Source organism: Perognathus longimembris, chromosome 7 (genome assembly GCF_023159225.1).
Source record: "Perognathus longimembris pacificus isolate PPM17 chromosome 7, ASM2315922v1, whole genome shotgun sequence".
In the NCBI taxonomy this organism is placed as follows: domain Eukaryota; kingdom Metazoa; phylum Chordata; class Mammalia; order Rodentia; family Heteromyidae; genus Perognathus; species Perognathus longimembris.
In genome coordinates, this window is record NC_063167.1 from 18,109,580 (window position 1) to 18,113,398 (window position 3,819).

The window sequence follows — 3,819 nt, forward strand, 5'->3', positions numbered from 1 at the left end:
ACACTGAGTTAAATTACTTGGCCAATCGAATCTATTTTCTAACGTGGAATTGGAATTTGTATGCATTCCAGTGAACTACCAGGATCACTAAAGGAAGTGGAAGTAATTGTTTTGAGGTGTGTAGGAGCCCAGTTATTGGGCCCAATAATTTGCCTAGGGTCACCAGGGGTTTTGCTTCTTTGTATTTATTTTTTTATAGTTTGAAATGATGACTCAATTCAAAATGATATACAATGGGACAATTTCCCCCTTCTGCTGGCCACCCTTTTAGTTTACTTTCGCAGAGACAGCTTCTTAAATATCCTTCCAGAGGTTATTTTACCCAACTCCAAGGCCCAGTGTGAGGCCAAAAGATGTCTGGTCTGGTGCCTAGCAGAGTCAGAGACCTGGCTTTGGGAGGCAGCGCTCTGCCTGTTGTGTGACCTGGAAGAACTCCCTTCTATCGTCAATGGCCTCCTCTCCAGCCAACTGTTGCTGGTGATATTAAAACTAAAGTGATACTAGAAAGTTGTAAACAGGGGCTGGGGATATGGCCTAGTGGCAAGGGTGCTCACCTCGTATACATTAGGTCCTAGGTTCAATTCCCCAGCACCACATTCACAGAAAATGGCCAGAAGTGGCGCTGTGGCTCAAGTGGCAGAGTGCTAGCCTTGGGCAAAAAGAAGCCAGGGACAGTGCTCAGGCCCTGAGTCAAAGGCCCAGGACTGGCAAAAAAAAAAAAAAAAAGTTGTAAACAAAAAAATCAAAGGAAGATGCATGTGAAATTTATGCACTGCTAAAGGTTGGGATTGTAAGCAAGGCCTCTTTCTCCCCCTTTCAGAAGATGCTATTATCTGCTTTGGGTTAGCTTGAAGTCTACTCAGGAATTTTCCTGCTTACATCTGCAGGCTGTTCTGGAGGAACCATTGCTCTATCTAAGGCATGGTGCCTGTCAATAGGCATTGTGGGTGTTGGCTGTTACTAGCACTTCCAGGCATGAGAACAGTGATACCTGTAACACCTGTGCTCATGCAAGAACTTTTCTTCTGAGACTGTCTTCCCCTGAGGAAAGCAGACTTAGCTCATCTCCCAAGGCTCAGGCACTTATCAATATTGTGGCAGTGGCTGTAGGAGTTAGTTGCAGGGTGGTTGGTCCCAGAAGAGGACAGGTAGAGGCAATCAAGCTACTGCAGGGCTTCTGGTGCACTCCAGTTTTGCCTTAGGAGACAATGGCTTGTTTGTCTTCTAGTTTTGGAGCCCAGGGCCTATATACCAAAGGTGTTTAGTGGGCCTGAAGAGCTATTCTAACTACACAGATTATTCAGTCTGAAAATGAGAAAGTCTCCTGCACTTGTCAGAAGATCTGATGATCCATCTGAAGTTATATTCCTTCACACATTGCTTTGTTTCCTTTCCTCTACTACCCCTTTTAATGTTGGCAAATAGTAGTTGGTTTTCAAAATTTTGCTGTGGAGGGGCCAGGGAAAGGGAGAAGTTAGTAGCCTGAGAATTTTAAACTTTTTCTTTAGATCATCCTTCCTCCAAATTGTCTCTCAATATACTGCCAGAGATTTTTCCAAAGCAGGTTCTTCTGGCTTAGAAATCTTTTGTCCCTTATACCAATGAGTAGAATAAATTCCTTTATAGGTAATCATAACCTGCCACAGTTAACTTTTTGTGCTTCCAATGGGCTGACTTGATTTTGATACGTTAAGACAGTAATATCATTTAGGAATAGTTCAGTGAAACATCACATACTAGGGGCTTAAGTGAGGTATAAGTTTATTGCTCACATGTAACAGGGCCTGAAGTAAGCAACTGGGGTCTCTGTCCCATTCTTGCCCAGGTCAAACATGGTAGTGCACACCCCATGAATCATATTTGTACTCCTGCTGAGAGGAGTGGGAGGGGAGAGAGATACAGGGGGCACAGTACACACATTTTAAAGAGCTTCCTAAGAAACCCATACCTAACATTTCTGCTGACACCACAGGCCAACCTTATTACTTGGGAGGGAGATGGAGAAGTCCAGTAGAGTCCATCCTACCAAGTTCCCACCTAAAAGCTGTTAGTTTTAACTTTTAAGGGGATGAGTATTTGGAGAAAATGAGAAGGTTCTGACAGGAATGCCCTGCCTCTGAAATTTTGCTTACCTGGTCTCTTGAGTATGAAATTGCTCATCTTCCTTCCTTGGGTAAACTGCAGTTATCCTTTCAAGACCAGCCCAAATGTCATACCTCCAGACCCCCAAAGGTAGGGCCAAATTCCCTTCACTGTTCTCAGGAACTTTCCAACACTAAGCTTGGTGTCAGGAATCCTCCTTCTTGCTTCCAGCCTCTTCTTATTGGCCTCAGACTTGTCAATCCCCTATCCCCTAGGACCCTTACCTTACTTTCACTCCTGTAGCTTCTGAGCCTCTCCTCCCCAGCAAGCCATCTCACTTGCCCCATTTGACAATCTGTCCAAATCACTTGTTCCAGAACATATAGGACAGATTAGGGAATGGAAAAAGGGGTAGAGGAGCTGATCCTGAGCCCAGGTGTACAAAGGGTCCCTGAAGACCTTTCCCAGTAGCAGGCTCAAGCTGAGTCTTTTCTCCAGAGGTCACAAGAAGCTCCCAGCAGCAAGATAAGTACCCCTGGGGCCTGTGTACACACTCGTATGAAATTAAACCCTCCCAGCCAGTTTTTCCATCACTACCCTGCTGCTCAAAATCCCTCAGGGCTTCAGCTTCAGACCTGACTACAAGGCCCTTTGGCATCCTCCTGCCACTGCTCCCACCTCAGTTCTTACCCCATTCCAGGCAGAGCCTATACAACACGTTTTGTGATTCTCCAAGGGCCAGAATCTTTTCAGCCTCCAAAGTCTCCCACAAGATGTGGGCTTTGCTTGGTATATATTTGCCTGTGTAGACAAGATTGCCTCCAGGAATTGCCTAATTTCCTCAGGCAGAATGGGGGGGTGTGCTCAGGTCCTTCTGTGGCTTCATGTTTAATACTGTCTCTTGTACTAGGTTATACAACATGAACATCCCTAGCTTTAGGGGCACAGTAGTCACTCTGAACGTTCATGACTGAAACGTAGGGGTGTAAGGGGCCAGGTGACAAGGAAGACATCACCAGTTCTCTACTCTGCTTTGATCAAGCGGATCATGAAGCAAGTATCAATGTCATCTAAGGCAACTCTTATATGAATGATGCTTATTTCTCAGGGTCTATCTGCCTACTCCACTGGGATTGTTTACTTCAGGCCTCAGCAGCAGCAGCAGTAGCACTATGAATGCTTTGGACTCAATGACGGTTGTGAGAACTGGCCTAGGCACTGTAGGCTTGGTTTTTGGCACAGCCCAGGGCCTTACACAGGCTAGGCAAATGCTCTACACTGAGCTGCACCTGTAGTCTCCTCTGCAAGATGTTTACAAGCACCATTGGCCTCTTACAGGCCATTCCAAAGCTGGGACAGCCAAAAGTGTCCCTAGGGGAAAAACTGCCTCTGGCTGAGCACCATTGACTCTGGTTACTCTGGGTGAGTAATGCCTATTTCCTCAGTTAGAATGGAAGTGCCCCAGGGGTGGGCCAGTCACCTGTGACCATGGTCCTCAGTTCCTTGGGCCTTGCTGACTTCACTCTGGCACTTCTTCTTCCTTGCGGGTGGTCCCCCTGACCCTTGGCCTGAGCAGAGCCACATGCTACCACAAGTCCAACCTTTTTACATAACTCTCCTCTGCAGGTTTGCACAGCTGAGGAGCAGACATTGCAACTCACTGGCTTTTGCACTTGCCAGCATCTACCCAGACTCTGCTTTCAGGGAGGTGAGGAAATGTCCACTGGGGAGCAGGTG